General features: G+C 44.2%; 1 protein-coding gene across 4 annotated transcripts in view; it reads left to right on the forward strand.

Moving 5' to 3' along the window:
• The window catches only part of LOC137449153 (contactin-4), a 425,057-nt gene that overhangs the window by 75,393 nt on the left and 322,266 nt on the right, over window positions 1–27,398 (forward strand). The window lies entirely within an intron of this gene.

The raw sequence follows: 27,398 nt of genomic DNA on the forward strand, positions 1-27,398 counted from the left end.
ATTTCTGTCTGTGGGTGTATTTAAGAGCCATCTAGATATGGTGCTCAATAATATGGTGTGCAGTTAGGTTATAATAATATGGTGTAGAGTTACACCTTGAGTCCTGTGTCAAATTCTGGGTCACTCAGTTTAGGAAAGATGTTGAGTTGCTGGAAGGTGCCCAGAGAAGGGCAACAAAGCTGGGGAGGGGTCTGGAGCACAGCCCTGTGAGGAGAGGCTGAGGGAGCTGGGGTTGCTTAGCCTGGAGAAGAGGAGGCTCAGGGGAGAACTTTTTGCTCTCTCCAACTCCCTGAAGGGAGGTTGTAGCCAGGTGGGGGTTGGTCTCTTCTCCCAGGCAACCAGCACCAGAACAAGAGGACACAGTCTCAAGCTGTGCCAGGGGAGGTTTAGGCTGGATGTTAGGAAGAAATTCTTCCGAGAAAGAGAGCTTGGCCATTGGAATGTGCTGCCCAGGGAGGTGGTGGAGTCACCATCACTGCAGGTGTTTAAAAAGAGCCTGGATGAAGCACTTGGTGCCATGGTTGAGTTGATTAGATGGTGTTGGGTGGTAGGTTGGACTCGATGATCTTGAAGGTCTTTTCCAACCTGGTTAATTCTGTATTTTGTTTAATGGTTGGAATCAATCTTGAAGGTCTCCCCCAACCATAGTGATTATGTGAAACAAGCTTTGTTTTTTTAAGAGGCCAGAAATTCCTTACGTTCTTCTTTTCTTCAGGTTTATTGGCACCAGAAGGTAAGAATTCCAGCCCAGCTGTACTAGTTCAGCTTGTTCAACTAGCTCAGAGTTATACTTGGTGGCGACTTTGGAAGGTACCATTTCAGTATGAACTTGGAGGAGCAGAACTGAGCAGTTAAGTAAGCTACTTCAGATTTGACTTTACCCATTTGCTCCCCTTTTAGCCCTGTCAAAATTGCTTGTTTCTGGGAAATCATCACCATGTATTATGGAGCATTACAGAGAAATCATGCAGTCAAGAATATCTCATGCACCAACCAGCTCAGGAGTTGAGCACTCCAATCAGTTGACTCAAATATTCATTATGAGAGCAAACCCCTGCTGATTGTAATGAGAATTTGTCTGCATAAAGCTTTTGTGACTGGGTCTCAAGTGGTACTTCTGCCTTCTGAAGAGTGTTTCAGCATCTTTGCTCTAAGATAATCTTTCCTAAAAATAATGGAAATTGCTCTTAGGGCCTCATTCAGAAAGGGTGGTATTTTTCCACTGGGTCAGATGGACTTTGGATCAAGACTTGAATCTTTAGCCTAATAAAAAACCCCACACCACCTTAGAGAACACATTTTCACTTGCCTGCAGGTGTGCTGCACATCAGCTGCTGTCTCTGAATCACGCAGGGTTAGTTAACCATGCTAGCAATGAATTAATGAGATCATCTAAAAGCTCACCCCCTAGTCTTGAAAGCCATTCGAATAAGGTTCAGTTTGCAGGATGTGGAGTTGCTTCTCCTTGAGTTTTGGGAGTCAAACCATGCACAGGGAAAAGGGAGACTGCAGTGAACGCATTCTTGCTTGGTTTGAGAAATGCTGTCACTTTAAAGGCCCACAGGCTACCAAGGAATGTGTTTTGTGGAATCTCTAGACTCTTTCTTCCTATCAAAAAGCATTTGAATAAACCTTCACTTTTCTTTTTTTCCTTCTTTGTGGCAGATCTGTTAAATGTTTTGGGAGTTTTTCTGGAGTGAATCTACCCAGGGGTCATATCAATAGGGATCTTACTACTTATCAATATCTAAAGAGTAGAGGGTGGGACCAGCCTCTTTCTGGTGTCAATACAAGGGGCAATAAGCACAAACTAGAGTATATGAAATTCCACCTAAACATAAAGGCAAACTTATTTTCTTTGAGGATTCTGGAGCCCTAGGGCAGGCTGCCCAGAGAGGTTGTGGAGTCTCCTTGTCTGGAGACTTCCAGCCCCAGCTGGGCCATTGTGATCCTGGGCAAGCTGCTGTCAGTGCCCTGCTTTAGTAGGGGGGGATTGGACTAGGTGATCTTCAGAGATCCTTTCCACCTCACCACCAGACTGTGATCTTCACTGTTTATCTAATCATTGCTCCAGCAATGTACTCCTCAAGCAAAGGGTGAACCCCTGGAGAAAAGATACAAAATGTTAATGATACAAATGATAATTAAAAGCTAATTAGAAATTGGGAATACAGATGGAAGAAAACAGGGAAGATGAAATTTGTAGTGGTGTGTGTATGCGTGTTTGTTTTGGGTTCTTTTAAATAGTTTACAAACCTAGCAAAACTTAAGGTCTATGAAAAGGCAGGAGTGAGCTGGGGTTCTCACCACATCTGTGGCGTTTTGGTAGACGGTAGCACCATAGAGGAGTTACTATGAGGGTGGTGGAACACTGCAACAGGTGGCCCAAGGAGGTGGTTGAGCCCCCATCTCTGGAGATATTCAAGGTGAGGCTTGACAGGGCTCTGAGCGGCCTGATCTAGTGGAGGATGTCCCTTCTGACTGCAGAGGAGCTTGGACTGGAGGAGCTTTGGAGGTCCCTTCCAACCCAGACCATTCTGTGATTGTTTGAGGATAACATGAGTACAATAATCTGCTTTTTTGTGGTAAAGAGTATGGTGATGGTAGTGGTCTCTGCCTTAGCTTGGAAAGGGAGAACTTGACACTGTGCAGCTGCACTGCATCTCACAAGGGTTTTTCAATGAAATGGAGCTTGCTTTTTTTTTTTTTTGCAGCTCCTGAACAGATGTTTAGGTAATAATCAAATATAATTTGAAAAGCATAAACTGAGTAGGAAAAACAGCTCTGTATCTGAAAAGCATAAATCAAGTAGGAAAACCAGCTCTGTATCAGGGAGCTGCAGGATTTTAAGATTAAATGGAGGAGAAAAATCACAAAGTGCTTTTTCTTAACCTGCTGAAACTCCAGGAAGACAGCAAACTTCTGATTGTTTTAAGTTGCCAGGTGCTGCTTATCCCCACGAATGAGCTGTCAATCGTGTGGGATGGAAATTTGCTGGATTTAAGTGGTGGCATTTGCAAGAGGCTTTGCATTTATTGTAACAGGCCTGAGAATGGTGGCAGCCCTTAATTAGCTTGACACAAATTCATTAAAGAACTGGGCCAGAGTGCAAAAGATCAGTGAATGAGAGGCTGAAATATTGAGCCTGGATAAAAAAGGGTGTTGCTAATAAAGTCTTGTTAATGAGTTTTCTCCAAAGGAAAGATTTCTTGCAAGTCAACTATAGGCTCTTGCTTTGGCAGACTGTTGGTCAGACATGCACAAAACCATACAATAAAGTTGATGCCAGAAAGAACAAACTTAAGGAACTGTGTGTTTGATGGCTTGGCAAGGATATAGAAGGGTATTGGCTATCAGGACACGATGATTAATTGTGAAAATCTAGATTTGAGTACATCATGTACTGGATTGGATGTTAGGAACAAGTTCTGCACTATGAGGCTGCTGGAACACTGGAACACCTTGCCCAGGGAGGTGGCTGAGGCCTTTTCCCTGGAGATATTCAAGGTGAAGCTCAATGAGGCCCTGGGCAAGTTGGTCTAGTTGAGGATGAACCTGCTGACTGCGGGGAGGTTGGACTGGATGACCTTTGGAGGTCCCTTCCAGCCTAGACTATTCTCAATGATCTCAAAGGTCTTTTCCAACCTGCTCTGCTCCTTATCTTTTCCCTTTTGGCAGTCCAACATGTGCAGTGTTTGGGTTAAATCCTCATCTAACAACGTTGCATTCCTTAAAGTGGCTTAGAATTAGTGAAAACAGCTCACTGTGGGATTGTTCCAACCCCCAGTAAAGTCGATGCAAAGGCAATAGGATTTGTACCATATGCCTTTGGTTTAGGCACTTAATAAGCTGACAAATGCTGAAGTGGTGTTTGGAATGCAACAATGCTAATTCTTTCTTTTTTATCATGTGTAGCAGAACTCAGTTTTAAGTCTGGATCTGAGCTGCTTTCAAAGTTGTTAATATGCTTTTTCATAGAATCAACCAGGCTGGAAAAGACCTCAGAGATCATCAAGCCCAACCTATTACCTAATACCTAACACCTCTTGACAACTAAACCGTGGCTCCAAGTGCCACATCCAATCCTTTTTTGAACACCTCCAGGGACAGTGACTCCACCACCTCCCTTTTGTCAGTTCTTTCAGTCATTAGATACTTGTCATTCCTTAAGAGTGTTCAAAAGTCACTTTAAAACTTTGGTTTATGCTAAATAAATAAATAAATAATCAAGGGCTTATAATTGTCAGCATTTATTTAATCCTCTAGAGAACTTATAAATTAAGTAAATGCAATTGCACATTGATTAAGCACTGTTAAATCTTCTGCAATTAATGGTCAAGATTCCTTAAGCACTGGGAAATGCTTGCTGGGTGTTTGTTGCATCATAAAACCCCCAAAGCTTTTATGTATGAGGTGGGTTTTTACCTGCTGGGAAATGGTGCTGAGCTCCACAGGACTGTGAATATTTCCTTTGGTTGATAATTTTGGGGTGTGTTAATGGATTAGAGCCTTTGCTGAAACAAGCAAGACCTCCAGCAGGCCTGCTTTTTCCTGTTTGCTTTGGGTTTCAGGTTAAAACAGGAGGTGTTTTTAGCCAATTTGAGTTTTACTTGTGGCTTTGGAGAGCTTGCAGTCTGCTGAAACTTGTGGCATTAAGGGACTGCAATGTTTCTTTGCTAGTGTCTTTTAGCACTAATGTCTGGAAATGGCTGCAATTGCCTGATAGGTTTCAAGGGAGCTGCAAGGTATTAAAAAGAAACATCAATAAAAAAATGAAGCAAAAAGGACTGTCCTTTATTTCTATACACTGCTGAAGTGCCAATTTAAAAATGGCAGCTTCTGGGACAAGAATTGTACTACCAAGAATTAATTTCATAATTTCTTTTGAGCTTTCTTCATTTACTGAGGGCTCAGGAAGCATTAATATGAAAGAAGGAAAAAAAGAGAAGAGATGACCTGTGTGTAAAAGCTTTCTGGGAAACGTGATGCTTTTACATCATATTAAATACCTTTTAGAAGAGGATGAGTGCATGCCAAAATGTTTGTCCTTTCAGTGCTTTAAAAAGCTCAGCAGGCAGTGTGTTTTGTGCTCTTTGTGCATCCATCCAGCTGGAGGCCAGTTGCTAGTGGTGTCCCTCAGGGATCAGTGCTGGGCCCCATCCTGTTCGATATATTTATTGATGATCTGGGTGAGGGCATAGAGTGAGTCATCAGTAAATTTGCAGATGACACCAAGTTTGGAGCAGATGTTGATCTGTTAGAGGGTGGAAGGGCTCTCCACCCTTGCCAGGCTGGACAAGTGGGCAGATTCCTACATGATGGTATTCAATAAGTCCAAGTGCTGGGTGTTGCACTGTGGCCACAACAACCCCATGCAGTGCTACAGGCTGGGCTCTGAGTGGCTGAGAGCAGCCAGACAGAAAGAGACCTGGGGGTAGTGGTTGACAGCAGCTGAACATGAGCCAGCAGTGTGTCAAAGGGGGCCAAGAAGGCCAATCGTATCCTGGCCTGCATCAGAAATAGTGTGGCCATCAGGACCAGGGAGGTCATTCTTCCCTTGTACTCAGCACTGGTTAGGCCACACCTGGAGTCCTGTGTCCAGTTCTGGGCTCCTCAATTTAAGAAGGACATTGAGATACTTAAACTTGTCCAGAGAAGGGCAACGAGGCTGGGGAGGGGTCTGGAGCACAGCCCTGAGAGGAGAGGCTGAGGAAGCTGGGATTGCTTAGCCTGGAGAAGAGGAGTTTCAGGGGACACCTTATTGCTGTCTACAACTACCTGAAGGGAGGTTGTAGCCAGGATAGTGTTAGTCTCTTTTCTGAGACAAGCAGCACCAGAACAAGAGGTCACAGTCTCAAGCTGTGCCAGGGGAAGTTTAGGCTGGAGGGGAGGAGAAAGTTCTTCCCAGAAAGAGGAACTGGCTATTGGAATGTGCTGTCCAGGGAGGTGATGGAGTCACCATCCCTGGAGGCGTTCAAAAAAGTCTTGGATGTGGCACTTGGTGCCATGGTTTAGTAGTCATAAGGTCTTGGGTGACAGGTTGGATTTGATGATCTTAGAGGTCTCTTCCAACCTTATTGATTCTATTCTATTCTATATATATATATATATATGTGCATCCCTGCTGCTTCTTCTTTTTCTTTAAGCACACTTATTTGCGTTTGTAAATCACTTCAAGAGTTGGAGCACTGCACAAAGTTTCTCATTTTGCAGTGCACATAAGTTAGAAAATATTCTTATGGTGATATTTTTTTGTTCTTTAGTCAATTATCTCAGATGCTTTGGTGTTTTCTTGTTGTCTTTATCAGCTACAGAAATGCATTTTAAGTGGCTTGAAAATAAAATATTAATATAGTTTCTCTGAAGCTTGTAGTCCTCTAGTCTGGTGCATCCACATCTTCATTAAAACTAATTTGGGTATAAATGGTATTGTACCAGAATTCAGCTCAGAGCTCTAATTACATATAAAAGCTTTGGTTACGCTAAATGTTCGAGTACTTGTTAAAACCAGACCATTCCCAATCATCATCATTAGCATGGATGTTATTAAAGAACATTAAAGTTTATTTCAAGGAAGCTCTGACTCAGGGGAAGACAGATCTCTCAGAAGAGGAATGAAAAGGCTGAGCTTAAAATTCTCAGAATCAGAGAACTGTCAGGGTTGGAAGGCACCTCGAGGATCATCCAGTTCCAAACCCCTCTACCATGGTTAGGGACACCTCACACTACATCGGGTTGCTCACAGCCACACCCAGCCTGGCCTTAAAAACATACAGAGATGGAGCTTCCATCACCTCTTTAGGCAACCTGTTCCAGTTTCTCTCCACCCTTACAGTGAAGAACTTCTAATATCTAATCTAAATCTACTTTCTTCTAGCTTGGATCCATTAACCCCCAGTCCTATCACTCCCTGACACCCTAAATAGTCCCTCCCCAACTTTCTTGTAAATCTTCAGCTAGTGGAAGGCCACAATAAGGTCTCCTTGAAGAGGAGGGAGAAGAAAATGGATGTTTGAAAGGACTTTTTTAGGAGGGTTTGTCTATGGAGTTAGAAAAGGGGATGATAAGAGCAAAATCTTTCTGTGGGATGAATAGAACACATGTAAGTTAGGAATTTATCTCCATATATAGTTAGAATAGGTGGAAACTTCCATTGCAACTTTGCTACAAACATTCTGAACTACTCAGGCCAAGTGTGTAGGCTTCCATTTCCATCTAAGAGGTGGCAAAAGGAAACAATCCAGATATTTTTGTGCGAGTGTATACACACAGGCTAACCACTGAGCTATCCAGAGCAGTTTATTGGGCTTGACACAGCTGTAAAAAGCCAATAAGCAGTTTAAGTTTTGTGCCTGTTCTGCAATAAATCCTTAGTAGCTTGTTGTAAATACTTTGTAGTAATGTAGAAGTGAGGAGGCCTGGCACTCTCATTAGTGCTTCCATTTTTTGTTCCAGCAAAATAAGCTCTTAAATGTGCTGGGCTTTGGTTTGGGGGTTGGGCTGGGCTTTGGTTTGGGGGTTGGGCTGGGCTTTGGTTTGGGGGTTGGGCTGTGCCTTGAGGTTTGGTTTGCTTAATTATTTTTTTTCTGGTTTGTTTCCCTAAATTCAAACCAAAGTTGTTTTTATTTCCACCTCATAAGTAGCTATTGCCACTCCAGACTAGGCAAACCTCCTGCATTGAAGTATTTCTTTGGTGAGAAGCAGGGCTGTGTTCCAGAAAGAATCAGCTACAAATGCTGTTTTGAGGAGCCTTTATTCTTTTATCTAAGTGAATAAAAGTTCATAGTTGAGGTCAGGAAGGTCCTGTGGAGCTGAGCATGAAATAGTGGAAGCAAGCAGATGCATCTTTACAGTGCTCTAAAGTAAAATCGTTGTAAACAAGCACTAATTAGTCAGGGAACAAACCCAAAATCTATCTCAATTTAGGATGCTAGGCTTTTCCTAAGCCTTTTTTTTTTTTTGGGTGAATAATCCAGTTTATGCATTTATTAACCTATAAATACGTTTTTATATCTCCTGATGACATTTCAGTATTTTATTAACCACCATAAATGCCAGAGAAAATTGAATTAAGAAAGCTTGTAATGTGCTTTACTACTAGGCTTAAAATTTTGCTGAGCTGTAAATGGTCCTGCTTTACCTCAAGAATAAATCTGGTTGAAGACTACAGGGGATATATTTTTTCCCCCATCATTGCCAGAGGCCCTGACCTTTTTGTTGATGGCCTTTCTTTTTTCTTTTTTTAACAGCCTCACCTATGTCTTTTTATTATTGTTATTATTTTTATTTCATAGAAACTTGATTATCTGCCTCGAGCAGTAGTCACAGTCCCAGTGAGAGAAGGGAAGACACTTAGGGAGTGGTCAAAAATGCTTTCCAGGACTGCAAGATGGAGAGTTTGGAGGATGCTGGATGAAGATGTAACCAACCTGATGGCATAAACAGAATGTATAGCCAAGCTTTTCCTTCTGGTCATAGTCACAGAATGGCTCAGGTTGGAAGGGATGTCAGGGATCATCTACTCCAACCTCCCCACCATGGGCAGGAATGCTTCTCAACTAGACTCAGCTGCTCAAGGCCTCATCCAACCTGGCCTTGAACACTTCCAGGGAGGAGACATCCACAGCTTCCCTGGGCAGCCTCTCACCATTCTCATACTGAAGAACTTCTTCCTAAGATCCAGTCTTACCCTGCTCTCCCTCCACTTCAAACCGTTTCCTGCTGCCCATTCCCGAAGGAGTTTGTAGCAGGAGAGCTCAGGTCCCTTCAGGATCTTGTGTTGATAGTTTGTGAAAACAAACATCAAAGTTTTTCACATCACATAGCTCTGAATGTCAGAAATCACCTAGATATTGGTAGATGCAGAAGAGACTCCTTAACTGTGTGGGTATGAGGGAGTCAAAGTAGGAGGTGTGGCTCTGGGGTTATCTGAGATGCATGAGACAATAATGTGTGAATAGGTATTAGTGAGACTGCAGGCTGTCATTCCTTCCTGAACTGTGGTGGACTGAAGCTAGAGAAATAAGCAGCAGAAACTCCCTCTCAATTTTCAGGGCTGCATCTTAACTGGAGAGATGTCAGAATCTAGGCGGGAAAACATTGTGAAGGTCTTTGCAGCCCAGTTCATGTAGGCACGTCACCTACAGGAGAGTCGGGAGCCTCTTTGATTTAGTCTAAGGACCCGGACTGTCTTTGTAAGGATGTAAGCAGGCACTAAGGAGTGACAGGAAAATAACACTGGTGTGCTCTGGGTGCTTTATTTCTGAAATGTTGCTGGGCGAAGAGGAGGTTGGCTGGAGAGAGATGCATCTGTCAGCTTGGTTTCTGATGAGCACACATGAACTTCTTAGCCTAAAATATGTTTTTTATCTTGTCTTATTCTACGTTTCTCCTTGGAAGTGTTGTAAGTGTGATAAGCTTATTTTTGTTTTAAGCTCTCATGCTTCTCAGCAGGCTAGTTCAGCAAAGAAATAACCTTCATTTCTGGCAGAGCATGAGGCGTCCATCACTCAGCCTTGCTGTGAGCGATGCCCTCTATGATTTAAAATGCTTTTATGTGGGCATTTATCTCCAAGAAAGAGCCAGCACTGACCACTTGCTTACTGCATGGCTCCAGAAACCAAACACCAGCTGAATTTTCCTGTCATATTCTCGTTTTTATTGTTTTCCAGAGTAATGACTGGCAAGACTTGCCTAACATTTTCCACTCCTTTTGTCTTTTCTCCAGACATTGGTATGGGTAACGCTCACTGGCCTTGCTTTGGTGAGCAGCAGGGTATCTTCAGAGCATTTATGTATTCCACTACTTATTCAGTGGGAAAATAAAGCAGAACCAGTGTGACTATAGTTTGCTTTATGTATGCAGGTGCTGATCATGGAATGAGATTGCTCTGGAGATATCTAAATAGTCTTTTTTAATCTGAACCAAATATTCCTGTGTAACAGGAGAAATTAGGAAGGAGTTGTTTACTATGAGGGTGGTGGATGCTGGAGCAAGCTGCCCAGGGTGGTGGTGAAGGCCTCATCCCTAGAGACATTCAAGGTCAGGCTTGGTGGGGCCCTGACTAATCTGCTCTGATTGCAGCTGTCCCTGCTTAAGGCAGGGAGGTTGGGCTAGGTGTCCTTTAAAGGTCCTTCCAACCCAATGCATACTATAGTTCTACAAAATCCCTACCACCTAACTTGCATCAAAAGCCTCTAAATGCTGCTGCAGGCTGGCATTCAACACTATATTTTTCCAAACAAGATGTAAAGGGCTTAAAGGAAAAAAACAAACTTGAAGGTCAAAACAGCTGAAATGGAGGCACTTTGAGTCTGTTAATCTGTGGTGGTCTTTCATGAACTGTAGCTTTGTGTCCCTGGGTCACAATTTTCTATGGCTGATCACTGTTAGCCTAAATCATTTCCCTTCTCTAAAATGTGGTGCTCACCTGGACTGCCTGCTCCTGGAAAAAAAGGCAATGGGGAGGAATTCAGCAGCATACCCATCTCTGTAGTGAGAACAGAGACCACAGCATACCTGTGCACAGAAGTCCTACTGTGCAGAACAGATGAGTTCATCAAATCCTTTATCTTCCATCAGGTAGTTAGAATACCTAGAACCAAAAATGGTTTGGCCTAATCCAAAATATTTTGGATAGAGATAACTATTTTGCTGATTTATTTAGATATTTTATCTTTTTAATATGTATATTTATTTAACCTTCCCTCTTCTTTGAAAGGAATTTGGAGTGAAGTGGGGATCAGTCTATTCTCCCAAGTAATTAGGGATAGGACTTTGAAGGGTGTCATATGAAGGACAATGAAGCTGGTAAAGGGTCTAGAGGAAAAGTCTTGTGAGAAGCAGCTGAGGGAGCTGGTGTGGTTTAGTATGGAGAAAATGAGGCTGAGGGGAGACCTTCTTGCACTCTACCTGAAAGGAGGTTAGAGCCAGCTGGAGGGCAGTCCCTTGTCAAAAAGAGCAAGCAATAAGACAAGAGAAAGCAGCCTCAGACTGTATGGAGGGAAGTTCAGCTTGGCCAGAGGAGCAATTTCTTCCCCCAAAAGTATTGTCAAGGCCTGACACAGGCTGCAGAGCAGTGATGGAGTCCTCATTCCCGGAGGGGTTTCAAGGCTGCATAGATGTGGTGCTGAGGAACATGGTTTAGTAGCAAACCTGGCAGTGCTGGCTTAAGCTTTGGACTCGGCGATCCTAAAGATGTTTTTCCAACTGCAATGATTCTATGATTCTTCCTCCTCCAATCTATAATTATTTGTGTTTTGAAACAGAAAGTATGTACCAAGACTGAGTACAAGTGTACAGCTGTTACTTCAGTCCTGAAATCCATGGAACATTTATTGAGCTGCAACCTAATTAGCAACGCTGTTGGCACGAGCTCTGTGCCCAGTGCAGACTGGCTGAGCTTCCATTTCAGTGGTTTGTTTTTAAGCACTGTAGCTGAAAGCAGCAGGAAATGCTGATAAATACAGATTCCAGCATGTAGTGAAAAGGGTTTTCAGAAGTTATTGACTAGTTGCACAGGCAATTTGAATGCTTTACAGCTGACTTTGCTTGATTTAACATACAGGCAGGTTTGTCTTGGTAAATCATTTGGGTTGTAGGCTAGAAATAAGGTGGCTTCAGGCTGAGCTGGTAATACTCATAAAGCTGTTGCATACTTTCTACTGTCTTGCAAGGGACTTGTCAAAACATCACCCAGCTATCTAGAGTTGTTGAAATCACACTGTCCTTAGGATTAGGAGCTTGGTGATACTTTGATCATGGCAGGATGGCCACCTTCTGACCTCAGGGTTTGCACCAAAGGGATGCAGAACAGTGATGTGGTGAGAATGGATGACAGCAGAAAATATTGAGTGTTAAGAATGAAAACAAAAAGCAGCCTCCCTTCCCTTACAATAACATAGAAAAAAATCTGCCTGGACTTGATGACAACAAGGAATTTCTCCTAGCTTTCACACTGTTCCCTACTCACCCTGCTGTGGCTTGAAGGAGTTCTGAGCAGCTTGAAGACAGATCTATAGAGGGTGTTGCTAGCAATGAATTATCTGTGATCTGGTTTGAGGTGCAATACTCTTATCTATAATTAGCTGCTCAATATTAATTTTCAGTATTTGGTTTGTACTGACTGTACTGTGCTCTGTTTGAAGTCTAATTCAGGTATTTTAGCATTCCAGGAGTTGCTGTGCATTTTGTTCAGCATGCTAGTTAACCTCTTCATGCTGTTTTGCTTAATAACCTGGCCAGTTGCCTCTTGTTTACAATGCAGAAACCTCATTAGATAGAAATAATCTGAGAGAACAGAGAACCTTGAGAGTCAATTGTTGGATTAGTGTTTGTGTTTCAGTTGGAAGTAAGATGTGGTGGTGTGGGTATAGAGCTCAGCGAGAGAAGCACATCTCCTCTGCAGATGAAGTTGGCTGCTGGCTTGAGCAGCTGATGTTTGGAAGGTTTCACCCCTGTCAGCACTCTGCTAACACTCAGCTCAACAGCAAATCAGCAAGGGATTTGGAGTACCTATTTCCCCTAAAGCCCCTCTGGCTTGACTCCTTTGGGCATTTTACTTTGTCTAAAGAAGGACCAGAGTTTACCTGGAAATCCATGAGTCCCTAAGACTATGCTTGGGCTCAGTTTAAAGCTGTAAAAGTGCTGATGGTGCATTACAATATCCCATTTCCCCCCCATTTAGAGACTGGCATGCCAGAGAATAGCTGTGCTGCCCAGCCAGGCTTGTCAAATGGCTTTGGAGCTGGGCTCATCTCACACATGTCTGGAGAACAGTAAAACTTTCTTTTGCTCTGTCAGAGCTCCCAACAGACCATTTTATTTGCTACCTCTTTTTTTGGTAAAGGGTGGGCTGAAGAAATCACATACAGCAGTACATTTCAGAGGAATTAGATCACAGAATGATAGGGGTTGGAAGGGACCTCTAGAGATCCACTTAGTTCAACCTCCTTGACAGAGCAGTTTCACCTAGAGCAGGTTGCACAGGATGGCATTCAGGCAGGTTTTGCATTCCTCCAGAGATGGAGACTCCACCACCTCTGAGGGCTCCATCACCCTTAAATTAAAGAAGTTCCTCCTAGATGGTACTTCTTGCATTCACGTTTGTGCCCATTACTCCTTGTCCTATTGCTGGGTACCACTTTCAAAAGCCTGGTCCCATCCTCCTGACACCCACCCTGTACATATTGCTAAGCATTGATGAGATGCCCCCTCAGTTTTCCTTTCTCCTTTGCATGCTTCAGTATCAGTATCACTAGGGTTGGAAGAGACCTCAAAGATCATTGAGTCCAACCTGTCACCACAGACCTCATGACTAGAGTAGGGAGGACACTACTGCCCACTGCAGGCTTGAATTCACGACCTTCCCATTAAGGGTCTTATGCACTACCAACGGAGCCACAGCGGTGTTCCAGACCCCTACTCATCTGGATTATTGAAAGTTTTAACTCAATAGATAAATTATGAGCTATTAAAACTCCCCTTTCATAGATTATCTTGAGTATAATGCAGGAAGAAGTGACCCTGTCAGGCGGTGTTCTGGTGCAGGGCATCATCTGGTCTTTGTTTCATAAATAATATCAGAAAAGGCCTTTATCGCTTCAACTCTTGTCTATTCAGTAAGGCATCCATCCTCTGAAGCTGTGGTGGCCCCTTCTGCTGAGCCTGGAACGCTTTGAAAAGGCAGCCTGAGTTCAAAACATTTGAGAGCTCAATTTGTCCATTTAATGAAGATAAATAATGTGTGTATGCAGATGTCACTGGCACTTAAGCATGTGCATGTCAGCAGTGATAAAGCAGTGAACTACCAGCGCATTGCCCAGATTAGCACTCAGCTCTTCAGTGATGTGGGGAAGCGCATTTCACACAACATCGTGCATTTCTGCTGTGACCAGGTATTTTGGGGTTTGCTTTGGTTTGTTGGTTTGGTTTGGTTTTTGTCTTCTGCCTTGTAGCAGGCCAGATTTGAATGTATCAGAAATCTTTGGAATGTGTCCAAAGAAGGGCAATGAAAGTGGTGAAGGGTCTGAAGAAAAGGGCTGGTGAGAAGCAGCTGAAGGAACTGGGGTTCTTCAGCCTGGAGAAATGGAGGCCAAGGAGAGATCTTCTGGCTCTCTACAACTCCCTGGAAGGAGGTTGGAGTGGGGTTGGTGTTGGTCTCTTCTCTCAGGTAACAAGTGATAGGACAAGAGGAAACAGCCTCAAGTTGCTCTAGGGGATATTTAGTGGGATATGAGGAACAATTTCTTCCCTGAAAGGGTTGTCAAGGCCCAGAGCAGGGCTTCCCAGGGTAGTGGTGGAGTCCTTATCCCTGGAGGGATTGAAGAGCTGTGTACATGTGGTGATAAGGGACATGGTTTAGTGGTGACCTGGAAGTGATGCTTTAATGGTTCAACTTGAACTATCTGGAAGGTCTCTTCCAACCAAAACTACTCTGTGATTCTATTTCTCATTGCACATAGCCAAAACACCTCAGTCTCTTTCTTCTGTATGTGGATCTTCCCCTCAACAACTTCTTCGGCTGAGACAGAAGGGTTGCATGAGCTGTAGTAGTATTTTTCTACCTTTGGGGGGATGGGGGACAGGGGAATTGAAGGAAGAAGTTCCTTTCTTTATTTATATATATAGAGAGAGAGGGAGAGAGAGAAAGATAAGGGTGTTATAAAGAAATGGACTCTTGTTGCATTTGAACACAACAGCTCTTCTTAGCAGCTCTCCTTCAGGAGCACCATTTTCTTCTCTTGGGCAGCCATAGTTCACCGTGGCTCTGGCAGTTATATTCTATTTAATCTGTCTATTTTATTTTATTTATTTTTTTTTTCCTTCTCATGTGGAGTGGCTGCTGTGAGAGAAATTGGAGCTGTTCTAGTGAGTGCTTTGATACAGTTTGTAAAATGCAAGGTGGGAGACAGCAAAGCAAACACAGCATGCCAGTAATTTCTTTAAAATCACTGATGTTCCGGCACTGCGATTCTCGATCCGAGGGAGCTGTCATCCTGCCTGGTGGAGAGAGGATTGTATTGTTTAAATGCTGCTTTTCCATTTGTTTCAATGTTTTGGTGGTGTCTCTGAGACGTGCCGTGGATGCTTTCATCCAGTTTCCTGTTTCTAATGACTCTCTGCTGCCTGGTCTGGTCTAGCTGTCGTGATGCAAATCAAACTCCTGAGCGCTGCGTGTTTTAGCTTCAGCTACAACGGTGTTAATTGATCTCTGAAATATTCTTCGTGTTCAGATCTAGCCCTTACAATATTTATGAGTGGCAGCAAATGCTCTGTGGCAAGAAGCTGCCTCATTGCACGGTCCTGAAGGGATTTCATAACGCACATCAACAGTGAGGGTTTCTGATTTATGGCGGTAATATTGGTGGCTGAACAGCAGGCACAGGAGGTCACTGTCCTTGGGGGTAAAGGGGTTGACTGGAAAGCTGCTTGTAAAGTCTTTGCAAGATCCTCAGTTACTGTAAGAAAAGCAAACACACAAAATTATAGAATGTATAGAATAAACCAGATTGGAAGAGAACTTCAAGATCATCGTGTCCAAGCTATCATCCAACACCACCTAATCAACTAAACCATGCAACCAAGCACCCTACTAAATCTCCTCCTGAACACCACCTCCCCAGGCAGCCCATTCCAATGGCCAATCACTCTGTGTAAAACTTCCTCCTAACCTCCAGCCTAAACCTCCCCTGGTACAGCCTGAGACTGAAATACAGTCACAGGGAAAAAACCCAAAGCCACCCAACCACCACCACCCCCCCACCACCGCCAGAGCTAAACAAACCACCCTCCCAAAACAATCAACCAAACAAACAACCTGAACCAAACCCCAAGGAATGGAAAAAAAAAAAAAAACAAAAAAAAAAAAAAACCAAGGAAAATAAAAATAAATAAGAAAAGAAAAACCAAAATAAATATGAAAGAAAATAAAAGGGAAAAAAAAAAACTAATAAAATAAATAAGGAGTATAAAAACCCAAAATAAAAGGAAAAAAAGGGAAAAAAAAAACCAAAATTAAGTAAATAAGGAATATAAAAGAAAAAAAAAGGCCAAAGAACCCCAACAAAATGAATAAGCAAAACCCTCCATGAACTAGAAATAATTCCTGCATGTAAGTGCAAAATGATTGAGTTTGTGGCTTAAAAAAGAAATTAGTTTTTCAGGTGTTATTTCAGGGCAGTTGAATATTTTGAGGAGGAGGCAAAAAAATAGAAGAGAATGATGGAGGGAAGCTATTTATAATGTTTCATGTTGTAGGAAATACATGGCTGCACTTCAGACTAATGGATAAAGATGACTTCAATCAGTATTATCATTCCCCCCCCCCCCCCAGTGCTTCCAAGTCCAACCAGCAGTGACTTTGGTAACAACTCAGTAAAAATAAGACAACCCAAGCAAGCCCCAGCAGGGAACAGCAAATTCTGTGTCCTTATTCTGTGTCCGTTTCACAGACCCGCTGCCAAATTCAGCATCTCTGGTGGAGCCTGATGCAATTTCCCTGAAGTTAATGGAATTACAGCAGGTCCAAGCCTGACTTCTGGTCTCTCTCCATGACCTCGTGCTCATCTTTCCTCTGAAGCCTCTGGATTGCAGTTTTTAGCTGAATCTCCCTGTGTCAGGAAGCCGGGCGTGTATCTGGGGGGTTTAGTTCTTGCTGCTGACCTTCACAGTGCTCCCCTCTCCCTACAGCTAAGTCTACTGCTACTACTTAGTTTTATGCAAATTCTATTTTTCATTTGCTGCGTTATTATCTGCTAGCATTACCACACTCCTCCTGGTAGCACCTACTGGCATAAATTACAGCAAAGCAATTATCAGGAGGAATCCAGCTCGGTGTGCACCTCCCCCTTTCCAAATCATTGATGCTGCTGCTCGGAACAAATGCTCAAATCTGCCCTTAATTGGCCCTTGGTGGAGCAGGTTGGTTGGTGAAAAAGGCACTAAGCATTCCTACTGACTAGATAACATTATAGATAAGAAGCACAGCCAGCAGGTCGAGAGAGGTGATTCTCCCCCTCTGCTCCACTCTAGTGAGACCCCATCTGGAGTACTGTGTCTAGTTCTGGAGCCTCTATTACAGGAAGGATCTGGAGGTGCTGGAAGGTGTCCAGAGAAGGGCCACGAGGATGAGCAGAGGGCTGGAGCTGCTCTGCTATAAGGACAGACTGAGGGAATTGGGGCTATTGAGTCTGGAGAAGAGGCAGCTCTGAGGAGACCTCATTGTTGCCTTCCAGTATCTGCAGGGGGCTACAAGAAATCTGGGGAGGGACTTCTGAGGGTGTCAGGGAGTGATAGGACTGGGGGGAATGGAGCAAAACTAGAAATGGGTAGATTCAGATTGGATGTTAGGATGAAGTCCTTGCCTATGAGGGTGGTGAGAGCCTGGCACAGGTTGCCCAGGGAGGTGGTGAAAGCCTCATGCCTGGAGGTTTTTGCAGCCAGGCTGGATGTGGCTGTGAGCAACCTGCTGTAGTGTGAGGTGTCCCTGCCCATGGCAGGGGGTTTGGAACTTGAGGTCCCTTCCAACCCTGACAATTCTATGATTCTGTGAATATCTATCTACTTGGCCTGCCTGAATTAGAGTTTTGGGGGTTTGTTCTCCCCTGTGTTAGAGTCTTAAATGTACATAAATGTCAAGACCACTTTATTTTTGCCTTTGCAAATCCTTCAAAGGGTTAAAAATGTTGTCCCTGTGACTGTATTTCAGCTTCAGTGTGTGTGTTGGCTAGATAATAGTCTTTAGTTACGTATTTTTCTACGGGCCTGTCAGTTCGGATGTTTCTGCCATGCAGGCTCTGGTTGTCTCCAGCAGGTTTCCTGCAAGAGTCCTCCTGAGATCACTTCTCTTCCAACTCTGTTTGTAGTCTCTAAATCTTTGTGTTTCTTCACCTTGCTGCTGTCACGTTTCAGCACGTTTTATTTACACCAGTTTTAAAGAGAGGAGGAGAGGCAACTGCACTAAAATCCAAAGAAATGGTAGGCTAAGGCTGGGCAGGCTGTCAGGTCAGTGGATCTTGCTGTGCTTCATCTCCTGTCATTGCCATGAGGGTCAGGAGCCGTGACATGGCTGGACTGAGCGTGGGAGCCTGGAGTTGATGAGCAGAGATGTTATTGATGGTCAAGGTGCTTGATTTCCTTGCAGGAACTGCTTGTCAAAAGAAGCAGGTGTGCAGCAGGACATCAGTCTTTCCATTCTGTTTTCATGAGCATACATCAAATACTGATTATTCCTGTGTAGGGTCTGGTGCTGGAAAAAAGCCTGCTGTGAAACTGAGCCCAGGAGCACTAGCCTGCCCCCAAAAACTGGGTATGAGAAGGAAAAATGAGCACAGAAGCAAATAAAGCCTGTCTGAATCAGGCTGCTTGTGATGTCTCATTACACTGACGAGTTACTCAGCGTAACTAAGGAGATGTGAAGGGCTGCTGCTCCTGTCCACTGTTTCCTTCAAGCATTTCCCTCAAAGTTCATGAGGGTTTTTAAACGTGGGTGGTCGTGGGAGGATGGTAGAAGCCTGGCTCCAGGGATCACTCTGCTCCTATGACTTATTCTGCTGAGAGCAAATGGCTTCAGATTTATAAGGTCGTCTCATGGAAGCGTAGCTCTGGTACTTCACTGCTTCTTTACATTGCTCAGCATGGAGAAGAAGGGATTAAAATGAGCATTGCAATATGAGCTGCAGCTGTTGAAAGGGAAGTTTAAAGGTCCCAGTATGGAAATTTCATGGTCCCAGTGTGACACATAATCCTCCTCCTCTCAGATGTATTGAATTGTCGGCATGTTCCCATCCATCCCAGCTGCTGCGGGTTTGTCGTAAGAACTCAATGTAAATGTTAAGTCCCTTGTAGCAGTTTATGCTCTTTGCACCATACTGTCCCCACTTCCTTACATCCTACACAGGATGCTGCTGGTTTCAGTTGGAAGAGGCCTTTAAGCTCATCAAGTCCAGAAGCTCCATCAGGGGAGCTTTTCTGTGCATTGTAGGTTGGACTGCCCTAGGGTAGAGAGGTCACATCTGGAGTGTTCCATCCAGTTCTGGGCTCCCTAGTTCAAGAGAGACAGGGAAATACTAGAGAGTGTCCACTGGGAGTTGTGAGGATGATTAGAATTGGAACATCTGTCTGATGAGGAAAGGCTGAGAGATCTGGGGCTGTTTAGCCTGAAGAAAAGCAGACTGAGGAGGAGCTCTTAGAGATGTTCACACAAATCTGAAGGGTGGGTGTCAGGAGGAAGGTGCCGGTCCCTGTTCAGTGGTGTCCTGTCACAGAACGAGGGGCAATGGATACAGAACAAACACAGGAATTTCCACCTCAACGTGAAGAAAAGTTTTTTACTGTGAGGGTGCTGGAGCCCTCGAACAGGCTGCCCAGAGAAGTTGTGGAGTCTCCTAAGACCTATCTGGATGTGTTCCTGTGCATCCTGCCCTGGGTGATCTTCCTTTGACAGTGAGGTCGCACTTGATCTCAGGAGGTCCTTTCCAATTCCTACCATTCTATGATTGCTGTCTTGACAAAGTATTGAATAGCCACGGGGCTTTCCCTCAATAGGAGATGATGATGATGAGCCTCCTCCCTCTGGAGAAAGTCCCTTCTGGCATTTTCACTAAGACTTTCTGCCAAATTCTAACTGGCTGAGACTGCCTGGTTAGATGCAATTCCCTAATTTCGCACTTGGCTGCAAAGCTCTGACTACACCAGCCTTAAAAATACACCCATTTAAGCTGCCTCAATACAAGAAATCTTCTCAGTGTTCTTTCCATGGCAGAAAATCCAGGTGCAGGTTGTGCCAAGAGCCCTATTTATGGCTCCACTGACTTCTGCAAAAGCCTTTTTGGAGCTGGTGTTGCGCTCGCCATTGTCTGGGAATGATGTTCACCACTTAATCTTCTGCTAATGCCTGGAATCCTTTGGAAATAAATTGTGGCTTATAATCTGTTATGAGAATTTGAGATTAATAGAAGGCTTGCAAATTAGGAACTTTCATTGCTAGAACATAAGCTGAAGCTGTCTGTGTAAGTGGAAAAGTAATTAACTTCGATAATCTTTGTATATTTCTTTTCATCAAAACAAATCTGCTGCTTCAGTCTGTCAGCCAGCTTTCAGAGAGGGTGGTGGTTCTGGGAGCTCAAACACTTAGAAGTGTTGCAAGTGTCTGAGTTTGCTCAGATGTAGGCATCCTGGGCTCCCCAGTTCTAGAGAGACAGGGAACTAGTAGAGAGAATCCTACTAGTAGAGAGTAGAATCCTACAAGTACTACTGCTGAGCCTGGAGAAGAACAGCCCCAGAGGGGATCTGAGCAATCCTCAGCAAGAGCTAATGGATGGGGAGCAAGAGGATGGGGCCAGACTCTTCTTAATGGTGCCCTGTGACAGGACAAGGCACAGTGGGCACAACATGGAACCCAGAAGGTTCCATATGAACAGGAGGAACTTCTTCATTGTGAGGGTGCTGCAAGCCTGGAGCAGGCTGCCCAGAAAGGTTGTGGAGTCTCCTTGTGTGAAGAGCTTCCAAGTCCAGCTGGGCATTGTGATCCTGGGAAAGCTGCTGTGGGTCACCCTGCTTTGCCAGTGGGGCCTGACTAGATAATCTCTGGCGGTCCCTTCCATGCTGGGATTCTGTGGATTTCTTTCTAATTTTTCTTTTCCTGATTCACCAAATAGCACATGTCAAATGCTTATATGCATCATGACTGCCTTCCTTTTTGAGAGAACTCATTGAATGTGTATTCAGAGAGCTCTGCCTACAATGTTACAAGTCCCAGGAAGTTAGGGAACATAGGAGATAAGCATCTGTGCTGTCAGGCCAGGCTGAGAATTGAGTTTGTCTGACATGGAGAAAAGAAGGCTCCAGGAAGAACTTCTTGTGGCCTTTCAGTGCTTAGAGCAGACAATCAGAAAGCTGGAGACAGACTTTTGAGGAGGGCCTGTTGAGACAGGATAAGGGGTGATAGGTTTAAACTCAAAGGGGATAATTCAGTCTAGAGAGAAGGTGAGGGTGGTTAGACCCTGGCCCAGGTTGCCTAGAGAAGTGGGAGATGCCTCATCCCTAGAACCATTCCAGGTCAGGCTGTTTGGGGCTCTGGGCAACCTGCTTTAGTTGCAGATGTCCCTTCTGACTGCAGAGTGGGTGGACTAGATGAGCTTTAAAGGACCCTTCCAACCCAAGCCTAGCTATGATTCTACATTCCCAAATAACAACAAAAACTCCCAAAACCAGAATTACATATCCAAGATTAATATATTAGTCAAAATTAATTCTGCACAGAAGGAGTTGTTACACATCTTGGGGCCTGCTCACTCTCATACAGCTGTGCCATAGCTTCCCAGATGGCACAATTATCCTTCTAAAATATTGTGGAAAACTTTCATTTGTCACTTGGATTAGTGCAGGGAGCTTTCCGTAAACACAGGCAGAGCAAGCTGCCTCTCTCTGTTCTCCGTGGCAGTAATTAGCAGCAATTCACTTAGCAGCATAAAAAAAAACCCACCATTTTGCATGGATGGGGAGCAAGCCAACTTCTTCCACTTCCACTTTGGAAATCGCTGTCCCACGTGGGTATATCTCAAATCTTTGACATACAGCCAGAGCTTCATACGATCTGCTTGCGCTGAGGAGTAAACAGCATCCTGGCTTGCAGCAGCAATAGTGTGAGCACCAGGGCTGTGCTCGTCCTCAGGTGTGGCACTGGGGATGCCAAACATTGAACACTTTGGTTTGGGCCCTTCACTCTGAGAAGGACACTGAGGTGCTGGACTGTGTTCAGAGAAGGGCAGTGAAAGTGGGGAAGGGTCCAGAGATCAGGGCTGGTGAGGAGCTGCTGAGGGAACTGGGTTTAGTCTGGAGAAAAGGAGACTGAGGGGAGATCTCATTGCTCTCTACAGCTCCCTTACATGAAGCTGGAGCAAGGTGGAGGTTGGCCTCTTCTCCCAAGGATCAAGTGGTAGGACAAGATGAAATGGCTTCAAGTCCACCAGGGTGTTGTTTAGGTTGGACACAAGAAACAATTTCTTCCCTGAAAGGGCAATCAAATATTGGAGCAGGCTCCTCAGGGGAAGTGTGGATTCACCATCCCTGGAGGGATTTCAAAGTCACCCAGAAGTGGTGCTGAGGGACATGGTTTAGTGGTGACTTGTCTGTTGGGTTAATGGTTGGATGTGATGATCTTAAAGGTCTCTTCCAACCAGAAAAACTCTATGATTTTATATTCTTCTGGTGGCACTGTCAGGATTCTCTCAGGGTGGGCACGTTTGCAGCATGGACTGCACTGCAATGTTCACAGTCATGACTTGAATGTAATATGCAGGGTGACAACAAAGGGGAGAACTTACTAACATCTACAACTACCTGAAGGGAGGTTGTAGCCACGTGGGGGTCAGTCTCTTCTTCCAGGCAATCTGTGGCAGAAGGAGAGGACACAGTCTCAAGTTGTGTCAGGGGAGGTTTAGGCTGGATGTTAGGAAGAAATTCATCCCAGAAAGAGAGATTGCCCATAGGAATGTGCTGCCCAGGGAGGTGGTGGAGTCACCATCCCTGGAGGTGTTTAAGAAGAGACTGGATGAGGCCCTTAGTGCCATGGTTTAGTTGATTAGATGGTGTTGGATGATAGGTTGGACTTGATGATCTTGAAGGTCTTTTCCAACCTGCTTAATTCTGTGTTCTGTGTAATTGGGCTGCTGCTTCAGTCATCTATCAATCACGAAGGAAGCTGTAGCAGACCATGGACCTCCTTTATAAACAGCATAAGGCCCATTTTGTGTTATCATATGAAGACCTAGAAATGGTTTTGGCTAAATCATGTCTGAAGTATGGGTGATCTCCCAATTTGTAAACATAATGCTGCTTGCATTTCTTGAAAGAAAAAGAGAAAAGAGAAAACAACATGAAGGGTAAAGCTCTAGGATTAAGAAAAGATTGGGTCTGGCTTAGGAAAAAGGAAAATGAAGTCCAAAAGTTTTATTGTGTCAGTTTACCAAATCCCTTTTCTACCTTTTTTCTTTCCTTTCCTATTTTTAGGGCTTAATCAGTGCAAGCCTAAAACTGAAAGCAAGAAAAGTGATCTAAAAGAATGGAGTGTTGGAGGATCTTGTTCAGAATGATAAGCTAGGCAGTGATCCTTATGAGCAAGTTGGGCTTTATCTCAAGTTATTTGTTACTTGTGAGGTGGAAAAAAGAAAAATTAAGCTAGATCTTTGTTACATGAGGGGTAAGTAGATACCTGGCAAATTATCGTGTTCCCAAATTACAGGTATCTCCATGTTGTTTGAAGTGACATCTTAATCAGCAGTGGTGTGACACAAAGGTGTGGGAGAAGATAGGATTGATTGGCTCTCATTAGAGGCATTCTGCACTGCTGGTGAGCTAAGCCTGCCTCGCTTTTCTTTCTTCCCTTATTTTAGGAGAAAAGCTGTTTCTCCTACAGCTGCAGAGGAGAAGCCTTTTTGTTTGATGGGTTTACTGTTGGAGGGGAAAAAAAAAACCTCCAAAATACAAATGGTTTAAAGCACTTGTATCTAAAAATAACCCCACTTTAGTTACACCAGTTCAGTGCACCGGGGCTCTAGGAGGGGAATAACATCCTCAAAAGAAGAGGAGAAAGGGCATTTCTCTGCAGGCAAATTCATGCCTTTGGTGGCACAGAGAGGTAGGAGTCCAAATGCTTTCAAGTACTTCTGAGAGAAGATTATGATGCAGAAAAAAACTCTTGCCTAGGTATATACACTTGACATTTTGCTGAGTGAGATAGAGTTGGTAGGACAAAGTAGCAGTGGCTGTGAGGATGTTATGCAGTCCTGAAATTGGATTTTGATTCTGGCACGAAACTGAAGGCACTGAATTAGGTCATCTCTCTGTTTGTGTCATCTTTCTGTTCAGGTCTGTAGGTGGTGAGCCTGGCAACAGGTGGGGAAAGAAAAGTCCTCTCTGGACACCTCAAAATATGCTTAAATGTGTGTGATTGGGAATCCTTTGGCAGTGGTTTTAATTGAAGTTAAACTACTTCCCCCAGTGTACACTTTAGCTTTCATTGGCAGAAATATCTGTATCAAAGAATGGCTGAGGTTGACAGAGGACGCCAGAGATCATCCAATCTAACCATGACCAGAGCTGGGGCAGACAGAGCAGGTTCCCATGGGTTGTGTTCAACTGGGTTTTGAGCATCTCCAAGGATGGAGAAGCTGCAACCTCTCTGGGCAGCCTGTTCAGGCCCCATCGCGGGGCAGGGGAAAGTGAGTTCTTGTGTTTAATTGGACCAATGTGAAGGATTTAAGCTCTGTCTTTACAACCTTTTCCCCCCACCCCCAATCAAGTAAGATCTTCCCTATAAACCTTCCTTTCTCCAGGCCAAGCAGCCCCAGGTCTCTCAAATTCTCTTCATGTAAGAGATGCTCCAGCCTGCAGCTATCTTAATAGCCTTTTGCTGTACTTGCTCCACTATGTCTCTGTCTCTCTGCTACTGGGAAGCCCAGAACTGGACCTGGGAGATGAGACATCACAGAAATACCCTCCATGCAAAGTGTCTGTTAGGGTTAATCTCCAGTAAAATCCTTGTTAATATAGTTTAAAGATTGGAGGGAGTGGCCATTCTGGAGGAGATGACCTTCATTCGCTTGCAGAGAACTTTCTGGAGGAGGGGGTTGTCCTAAACCAGACTGGTTTTATTCTTGGAGCAGAGGGTGCATTGGCAAGAGTTGGGCTTCTTGTTCGAACTGAGGTCATGTTAGGAGGAGGAGAGGAAAAAACATTCTACATACAGGCTAATTATTTATATCCTTATTGTGAGGGGGTTGAGAAATTAGACTTCCAAAGGCCATTGGGGTGAATGTAGTGGTAGAGTCTGTGAGGATGTTTGCTCTTTATCTTCAAGGCCATCCTGTATTCCTATAATTTATTTTTTTTTTGGGGGGGGGAGGAGGTGGGGGTGGATTTTCTTGATGGTCAGATATAACTTCATTCTCCCTGGAAGTGGCAGCATCTCAGCCAGTCAGCAGAGCTCATGGGGGAAGGTTAAATGCTGTGTAAGCTCATCTCTGTGTTCTGAGTAGTTTTAGCTCAGGAGAACCGAGGGGGTCAACACCTGGGTAGTCACCTCAACAAATGGTGCCATGAAACCTCTCAATCAATCAGTGGAAGTGGTTTCATCTCAATCAATCAGTGGAGCTCATGGGAGAAGGTTAAATGCTGTGCAAACTCATCTGTGTCCCATGCTGGTTTAGCTCAATAACCAAGGAGGTCAGCACAAAATCTGGGTGGTCACCTCAAGAATTGATGCCATGAAGCAAACCCTCTTCTGTAACCTGGCTGCCAGCTTCACATTCAGGGACAATAGCCAGAGGTTTTCATCCCAGGAATGAGTTTTCTGCAGCAGTGTGAACACTCCAGGATTTCTTGTTATCAGAAGATAATCATATGCTGGCAGTGGTACTCATCCTGCCCGTTTAAATGTCTCAGGGCTGTGATTATCTCCTGATATCACTCTAGGCTGTTAAGCCTCGTTGTTTACTTACAGTGGAGGAAGTGTTTGTAGTCTCTGAGGTTGATTTTATTCATTGTGCAAATGATAGGAATAACGTGACCATTTCCTTGCTGGTATCAGAACTTGAAGGGAGCTCCAAAAACTGCGGAGGGACTGTTTGCAAGGCCTTGTGATGAGGGGCAATGGCTTTAAGATGTAAGAGGGGAGATAGAGACTGGAGATCAGGAAGAAATTCTTTCCAGTGAGGGTGGTGAGTCACTGAAGCAGGTCACCCAGGGAGGTTGTGGATGCCCCTTCCCTGGAGGTGTTCAAAGCCAGGCTGGATGAGGCCTTGAACAACCTGGGCTGGTGGGAGGTGTCCCTGCCCATGGCTTTAAGGTCCCTTCTGACCCAAACCATTCTATGAAGAGGCAAGAGGTTTAAAGCCCCAAATATATTTAACCAGGTGTTGAAGAGATTGTATTTAAGTGACCTCTCTTGTATTTCAGTGGCTTCCAGATTACAGACAGCCTTAACCAGGCAAAGCTAAGATGGGTTCTGGAAGCAAACACAGACTTTTTTTTTCCATTAGGAAAAGCATTTGGATATCACATATTGGTTATTTATTTAACACTTATGTGACACCCCTGGACTTTCTGTAGCTCCCTGGAATTTAAGGTGACAGCACAGTGTCTGAAAATGTACCTAAGCTAATAGACTGGGTTTCAATATAACAAAGAACTGTTTTGAAGTATATTGGCATGTCTGCAAGCAAAAACATGCTGGGAATAAAGGAAATGGCCCCAGGGTTGCACCAGGTGAGGTTTAGGTTGGACATTAGGAATAATTTCTTCCCCGAAAGGATTGCCAAGCCTTGGACGAGGCTGCCCAGGGCAGCGGAGGAGTCCCCATTCCTGGAGGGATTAAAAAGCTGTGTAGGTGCAGTGCTGAGTGAAGTGCTTTAGTGGTGAGCTGGCAGTGCTGGGTCAATTTGGAGATTTCATACCCACCTGGTCATTGCAGTCCTGGGTAGATGATTTCCAGAGGTCCTTTCCAATTCCCACCATGCTGGGATTCAGTGGGATTCAGTGATCTGTGCGCTGTGTATCTGTACGTAGCATGCAGAGGGAACTCAAAGTTTAACCTACAGCATAAGATGTTTCTGAACAATGCAATCTTCTGAAATGCTGAATTTTCAATCAGGGCTTATCAGTTAAAGAACTTCCTTTGAAGGAGAAAAGTGCAGCAGCAATTTCACTTTACTCATTACTCTAAAAATATTCATTCCCTTAAGAAGCATTCTGGGGATGATTTCAGAATTTCCCCTTAAGTATCATCCTGTAAATGCCATCTCTTCTTTTTTTTCTCCTCTCCCTTCTTTTAACATGAGGTTTGATGTCCCTGTCTCCAGACACAAAGGTAGCCACAGCTTTTGTCACCTTATCTGGGAAAGAGGGGTTAAATCTCCTCACAAATTTTGGGGGGGGTTAATCAGACCTTTTCATTACTGCAGCATATGCCCTGCTGAGTCACAGATCTGGGATATGCAGCTGGCCCTCAAGTCTTCATTGAAGGTCAGCCCACAAGTAGAAAGTGTTGTACATGTAACCTGCTGTGGTGCTTTGACCTTGGCTGTACGCCAGGTGCCCACCAAAGCTTCTCTGTCTCTTCTCTCCTCGGCTGGACAGGGAGAGAAAAGTAGAACAAGAGCCTCGCAGGTCAAGATAAGGACAGGGAAATCACTCGTGGATTTTTGTCATGGGCAAACCAGACTCAGCTTGAGGAAATTAGTTTCATTTATTATCAATCAAATCAGATGGGGTTAATGAGAAATAAACCCAAATCCTTTAACACCTTCCCTCCACCCCTCCCTTCTTCTTGGGCTCAGCTTCACTCCTGGTTTCTACCTTCTCCCCTCACGTGGCACAGGGAGATGAGAAGGGGCTGCAG

This window comes from Melanerpes formicivorus, unplaced genomic scaffold (assembly GCF_026170545.1).
Source record: "Melanerpes formicivorus ecotype bairdi unplaced genomic scaffold, bMelFor1.0.p_v2 SCAF_28, whole genome shotgun sequence".
Taxonomy (NCBI): Eukaryota; Metazoa; Chordata; class Aves; order Piciformes; family Picidae; genus Melanerpes; species Melanerpes formicivorus.